This window comes from Ascaphus truei, chromosome 3 (assembly GCF_040206685.1).
Source record: "Ascaphus truei isolate aAscTru1 chromosome 3, aAscTru1.hap1, whole genome shotgun sequence".
Taxonomy (NCBI): Eukaryota; Metazoa; Chordata; class Amphibia; order Anura; family Ascaphidae; genus Ascaphus; species Ascaphus truei.
Genome location: NC_134485.1, coordinates 224280867 through 224288615, shown reverse-complemented (window position 1 = coordinate 224288615; position 7749 = coordinate 224280867). Strand labels below are relative to the sequence as shown.

The 7749-nt window shown below is 42.1% G+C and overlaps 1 protein-coding gene across 5 annotated transcripts in view; it reads left to right on the top strand.

The window, feature by feature from the left end:
- Positions 1-7749, top strand: part of TLR8 (toll like receptor 8) — a 38554-nt gene that overhangs the window by 9400 nt on the left and 21405 nt on the right. The gene's annotated exons all lie outside the window — the stretch shown is intronic.

Below are 7749 nucleotides of genomic sequence, written 5' to 3'. Positions count from 1 at the left end.
AAAATGCCTGCCCCGAAGAGCTTACAATCTAAGGGGTTTGATCTCCTTACAGAGACAGCAGGAGAGGGAATATGTGCTGTAGATGGCAGTGCTTGGTCACAATGGGTGGTAGGAGTGACTGAGTGTGGGACAGTAACCATGAGTGCAGGCTATTGGGATGCTTGATTTGTGGGGCAAGTTTTAAGGTTAGTCAGTATTAAAATGTAAGGGTTAACACAATTTACAGGGGGAGAGATATCAGGGAGGCATGGGTGAGATCAGGTTTGTATGTCAGGCCTAAGGGAGATCCCCAGCAGCAGGACGAAGTAGATAGAGGGTGTGAATAGAGGATTTCTGTGGGTGTTTTTTATTGAGGGGTAAAGAAGTTGATGGAAGAAAGGTGTATAAATAATGGTGCAGTGGGGAGTGGGGTAGTTGGAGATAACAGAGACATTCACAAAGGAGTGAGGAAACAGTAAACAGAAAAGGCAATAGGAAAGGCATAGTGAGATGCAGGAGGAGAGACTTACCAGGTACTGAAGGCAGGAAGAGTACAAATAATCACAGTTAAGTTCTCACAGTTGCAAAGTTGTTGTGCAGAGTCCAGATGTTCCTCAAATCTTTACCTCCAATTTCAACTCCAAAATTAACTCTACCAGACACTTTAAATGTGACAAATGGCTTCAGCCTAGATAGACTGTCTTAATACTCTAAAACACAGTGACTTGACTAACAATTAAGGGAGGGATTTGCCTATTCAGCTCAAGGAAACATACCCCAATAGTTCATTAAATCTTAATTTCTCTTGCAATTGATGGTAGGAGAATTCAGCTCAAGGAAACTTACCTGTTTGAGGAAATAAATCAGAATGTTAATTCAGATATTCAGAATGCATCCATGATTAAAGATATAGAAATAAAACATCCAGAGATATTAACTCCAAAATTAACTCTACCAGACACTTTAAATGTGACACTTAAGATGGGACACACAACCATGTGAGTAGTTTGTGGGAAAGGATGTGACGTCATCCAATGGGAGTCAAATGGTCTACTACAACCAATCAGATTGGGGATATAGTTCTCACAATCTGATTGGCTGAAGTACCACGTGACAGCAGTCATTTTGGATTTGGTGACGTCATGTTAAAGGGAAATGAAGCACAGCCATTCTGATTGGCTTGCATGAATTAATTGCTGTGTTGGTTACTAAATTTATTTTATTTAATTTATTTTTTGGCTAGTGGTATTACCCACAATAAGCATGGCACTGGTGGTTAACCCCTTCATTGCCTTAGCAGTTCACCGCTAAGATAATGAAGTTGCCTGTAAACGCATTTTTCATGCCAGGGGTCTCCGGTGCTGATATTATCCGATGCAGGAAAAATGCATTTTTTTTCCATATGCCGTCTCGACGCTTCTCAACAGCTTCTCCCCCCCTTCCTGCCAACTTTTTCTGGCGAGGTGATTCGGAGAAGAAATCTCAATTTTAGAGCGGTGATCAGACTCGATAAGCTACTAGAATTGAGCGAGTTTGAGAAACTGCCAATAAGTGTCGAAAAGTGGCTTATCAGCGTTTGCTGATTTTTTTACATTTTTTCGGAAAAAAATGTTGACAAAATTTCTACTATCGCCAAAATATCGAGTTTACAGAATAGCAGTAGGCTTTTTTGACTATAATCTGCCGATAACTGACTTATTGGACCTTTCTGCATAGGCCCCTTAGTGAGATGAGTGTTTTCTTCTTGCAGACCAATGTAACTTACTTTACATCTCAAAATATCAAAAGCATTTTAGCGAATCCAGTGGGTTCACAGGTACCATAAGATTGCATGCCCTACAAGACATCCGCTCCTCATAGCCATGTTATTGTGCTTGTACTCTGCATTGTTTCACTTTGAGTATAGGAAAGCAAGAGATATTATTAGATACAAAACTGATAAGGATCTATGCATTGAAGCTGTTTTAAATCATGTTGCCTGCTACACTGAACCATTAGCTAGTATCCCATTGGCCAACAGTAGCTGTGTTCCTATTGGCCCAAGCTATATCCCCTCCTATTAGCTCCCAGTGCACCATGTGACCGCGTCACTGCACAGGAACACAATATTGTTGTATCCCCTGCTGGCTGATGCGCCACAGCGCCTGGGGAGCAAACAGAGAAGGAGACACTGGGCGCCATTATCAAGGTGAGTGACTGTTACGCCAGGCACGCGCCGCCGTCATCACCAGTGACCTGGCCTAAGGCTGCGGCCACGCTGCCACTGAGCGCACTCATGTTTGAGAGCGGTGACGTCACTAACTCTCCAAGCATGAGCAAAGGCTGTCCTGCATAATTTTGCAAGCATGACCGGGGGTCGTGGATCGGGGCTATTTCTGTGTGTAATGTGTGTGTGTGGCTGTGTGTGTGTGGTTGTGTGCTGTATGCATTGACTGCTGCTGAGCGCGCTTCAAAATCAATTTTCTTTGTCTCCCAAGCACCGAGCTTGGGAGAGCGTACGTGCCCATGCATGAACACGCACGCCCCGTGGCCATGCAGATTCAGATTCACTGAAGTAAACGTGTCAAGTGCCAAGCCCCTAAAGGTGTCAGAGAGACAGGACCTCTTAATGGAGAGTACATTATCTATGGCTGTCCCCTCCAATTTCCCAGTAACACCCTATTAGCAGATGGGTGCTAACGCTGTATCAGCCTCCATGTACATGCATACCACTCACAATGGTGCACAAGGCAGCTGAGTAGCGTGTCACTAAGCCCTCCCATTCCCTAATAGGCACCTAACCCTCTATTGCCCCAACACACATTTTCCTCCACAGATGGAGCTTTCTCAAGGGCAATTAATGGATTCCTCCAAGCTGCTAATAGGGTGTTACATAGTGGTGGAGGGGACACACAAGAGAATGTACTCTCCTTTAAGGGGTTATGCCTCGCTCTGACACTAATGAAGTGTAAGGTGTTGATCGTCACTTCCAGTCTGTATGCAGAAATGTTGCAGCATGTACCCAGCATGTACCTGGGTCTTGTTGGTGATTGCCCCAGATTTGTTTTAGAATACTTGTCGGCATTACAGTACTGTACTGCAACCATCATATAGGTGCATACCTGATGTAAATAACGCATTTGTAACAGGCGCTATAGTCTCCCCGCTTGCGCACAGCTTTGGTACAGGTAGGGAGCCGGTATTGCTGTTCAGGACTTGCTGACAGGCGCATGCGCGAGCTGCGTTTGCTTTTTGGGTGATATGTCCTTACTCGCGAGTGTACTTAAAGTGAATGTCCCTAAACCGGGGTATACCTGTATATATATATATATATACATAAATACACATACTGTGATGCCCACACCACGTTGAAGTCTCTTTTAGTCCCAGGTTAAGGCAGCAAACCCTCTATACAGGGTTTATTTACAGGGTTACATTATATACTAAGGCCCACCGTCCCTTTAAGTCAAAACAAATCATAACATAAATGCCTACTCCTCTTAGAAGACTAACTATACATGCAGCTTCAACCCTTACTAACTGGATGGACAGCTAAACTGGTTACCACCCCAAAACAGGTACTATTATATCTAACGAACTGAGGGGTAAGGGTTAGGGGCTGGGGAAGGGAAGGGAAAAACCCGCGCTACTGCTATATAAATGTATGAGTGGCGGTGCTACAATCAGGGGTAAACATAGGTAGGCAACAACGAGAAAAAGAACCCCAAGCAGAGCACTCATACACTCTAGATCACAGGTACACAGGAGGATAAATGTGTGTGTGGATGAGGAGTGACTAAATTAAAACACTTTATTAGGAGTAATAACTCAAATGGAATAAAATAGAACGCTGTAGAATCAAAGTATAATGATTCTATGTGAGCCAATGTAACAGCGAATTATAAAACCAGATCGGATGCAGCTATGAAGGTTGCCAATGACTTATCCTCACTAGGAAGAGGATAGTACTAGTACAATGACCACGGCAGTACTAGATATATATAGATCCTAACTGATATCTGAGGTCAGTAGGGGTAACCACTGAGAGTGTATAAATAACGCCACTAGTAGTATAGGTGGATCCCTGCCACAATTAAGTGGCTGACCTGTAGTATGTAAGGCTAATCAATGTAATGAAACACTAGGTAGATAAGATACAGTGTCTCTGGGTATGCACTCTATATGGTCTAGATAAGGACACAGTATTAATATGACTGATCCAAAATTCCTGTCTGACCAGTGGTGGAGTTTCCATGGGGGTACAGTTACAATAGCTCAGCACAGTGTATATATTGCACCAAATGTACTCCATGTGGCATATGTAGATAGTTAGTCTACCTGCCAGTATAATTAGTGTGTTCACCTTGCAAGATGGAATAAAGTGCTTAGCTTAGCCACAGGTAAGTGAACACAGATGCATCAGATCGTTTGTAGCAGCCCTGGTGAATAGGCTTCATAGCGGTATACCTTCTGGCAAGTGCAGGGTGTTTGCATGTATATGCAATCAAACCAGAGGGTACTGCTACATTAAAAATTGCATATTCGTGCATAAACGTAACTCTAAACGGAGAGCTATGACATCTCATGCCGACGTACGTTTCGCTGGTCGTGCTTTGTCAAGGCTGACTATTATATCTAACCATACACAATCTCTACACACAGCAATATAGTGTCCCTCATCTGTTTTTGTGGGGGCTCCAGGTAGTTCCCTCTAGACCCTGCGAGAGTTCAGAGAACCTCTCCTCTGTAGTTGTATGTATGTATGTATGTATGTCTTTATTTATATAGCGCCATTAATGTACATAGCGCTTCACTGCAGTAATATACGTGACAATCCTATAAATAATATATAATACATAAAGGGGAGAAGTGCTTCAGACATAAAAGTAACATTTAGGAAAAAGGAGTTCCTGCTTCGAAGAGCATACAATCTATTTTGTTGGTAGGGAGAATGTAAAGAGACATTAGGAGGGCGTTCTGGTAAGTGCATCTGCAAGGGGCTAGGTTAATGTATGAGATGTTAATTATCAGCCATGGAGCTACTCATATGCTTCCTTAAGCAAGTGTGTTTTAAGGTGTGTCTTAAAGGTGGATAGAGAGGATGCTAGTCGGATATTGAGGGGAAGGGAATTCCAGAGGTGTGGGGCAGTCAGTGAGAAGGGTTTAAGGCGGGAGAGGGCTTTAGATACACGAGGGGTAGAGAGAAGACATCCTTGAGCAGAATGCAAGAGTCGGGATGGTGTATAGCGAGAAATTAGGGCTGAGATCTAAGGAGGAGCAGAAGAGTGTAAAGCTTTAAAAGTGAGGAGGAGAATTGAGTGTGTGATACGGGATTTGATAGGAAGCAGGAGAGGGATTTCAGCAGGGGAGACGCGTAGACAGATTTCGGAAAGAGTAGAGTGATTCTGGCAGCAGCATTTAGGATAGATTGTAGGGGAGAAGGGTGAGAGGCAGGAAGGCCAGACAGCAGGAGGTTACAGTAGTTGACGGAGTGATGGTGCAGAAACAGGCGCTAAAACAATACTAGTGATCACTACAAATAAAGTGAAATATTAAACAATAAATTATTGGTGACTTTAGTAACTCAAATAGTGCCAAATAAAGTGATTACTAAAAGTTGCAACTCCCTGCTCAGACCCTCTGGAAGGGTCTGTCTTCACTGGTCCCAGAAGGTCGATATGTATTCTCGCAACCCAGTGGGAGCATATAGGAGAAAAGCAACAACAAGAGACAATCTAAATGCAGACAATTCAATTCAATGTGAATTAATGTGGTGAATAACTTGACTCTTATGTGCAGCCTACTCACAAGATAGTAGTAGTGTATGGGCAACAACAGGTAACTTGGATCTGTAAAATCTTCTATGTATAGGCAAAGATGCACTCCCACTCAGAAGTCAAGACGGTTATGGCATGAAAGGATAAAGAAAAATATCCATGGTGCAGATCAATGGTACAAAATAAATGCTTTATAATGATGCTAAAAATTGCGCACTCACAATGTAAAAATATTTAAACAGCATGTATCACTCAAGGTGAAAGTGATTAAGTTAGGATCGTGCCGAAGCTCACCCCGCCGCCTCCGTTATGTGAACTGTCCGCACTGGGCCGTCTGTTATCTGGCTCGCGCTGCAGCGTTTGGAGCTCCGCTCCGTCGTGGTCTCCAATGTGTCGCGTCACTTCCGGTATGCGTTTGGAACTCCGCTCCGTCACAGTCTCCAATGCGTCACGTCACTTCCGGTATGGCTTGTGATAGGCAGCAGCTAGGCACCAATCCTCTCTCTTCCTGGGCGGTTCTACTCAACGCGTTTCGCCAATAGGAAAGTTAGCTTCATCAGGAGTATAACGCCCCCTCCCTTCTCATGCATTATATACCATGATCAATTATTTTCTATATTAACCCTTACATGGTCCATAGAAATGGGAAAAACTTGGGTTTGGTTTAATGTATACACATTACTGTGATAAAAACTGGAGTGAGTAATAGTAAGTGCCATCTAAATGATTCTCTAATAGGACTTTATATGAATACATTCATGCACTTACTCTATTTCTATATATGTGACAGAGAGTATCATATTTATTTATCAGACCCACAGGATGTAGGTTTGGGAATACAGGGATCAATGCTCATATATATGCACACGGCTTATGGAGTAATTAAGCAAAATAAGGGATTTGAGGGGAAAAAGGAATTAAAAATAAATCTAAAATAAATAATGCGAATACATCAAAACTGGATGCCGTGGACTGTAGTGGTATCCCAACAAAATGCATAATAAATGTCAGATGATAAAAACTGGGTGCAATCCCTGAACATATATGTAAAATGAACATTCATAATAAAACATTTGTTGAATTGATGAATATGATGAATATGTCCCATAAACAATGGGCACAGCGACAGGACATGTTCTTATACACTACTATATAGGGAAATGGGGTGAACTAATCTATTAATACATATGCATAAAAAACATATATACACAATACAGACGACGTGTTGATCTCCTAAAAGGAACAGTGGTAAGTGGAGAAAAAGAAAAAGGCAGCGTTAAAACCAGACTATTATCTCAGGAAAGGTGCAATATCTATTTCCATATTCAAACCTCTTGGAGAGAGGGTTCACAACCTATGAATCCAAAAGGACTCTCTTTTAATTAGTTCTAAATTTCTGTCTCACCCTCGCCAGTGCTGTTTCACGGATTCAATGGCTATGTAGGTTAATCCCTTAGAGTCTCCCTGATGTTTTTCCAAAAAGTGGTTAGAGACGCTGTGTGTGACCAGTTGTCTTTTTATACTACTTAGATGTTCTAGTATTCTAGTCCTAACTGGTATTTCGGTCTTACCTATATACTGCAGTTTGCATGGGCACTCAAGCATATAGATAGTATGTTCTGTTCTACAGAATCTGAAATCTTTCCCCGGTGATATTTGAACAGAATTCTGTTTTACTTGTTGCTTTAAACTCACATGCTCTGCATGTACTACAGCCAAAGAATCCTTTACCGGATTGGAGCCAGTTCAAAGGATTGGAAGTTTCTCTTTTTAAAGCACTCGGTGCTAGTTTGTTTTTCAAATTGCTTGCTTTCCTAAAGATAATGTTCGGTTTTTCTGGAATCATACTCCCCAAGATCGGGTCGTTCCTGAGGATACCCCAATGTTTACCAACAATATTTCTTATTTCCTTTGCCTCAGCACTATAATTAGTTAGGAAAGCAAAGTCAAACTTATTGTTTCTTGTAGTAGTTTTAACTTTGGTTTTTAACAAATCTCCTCTGTCTAATGAATT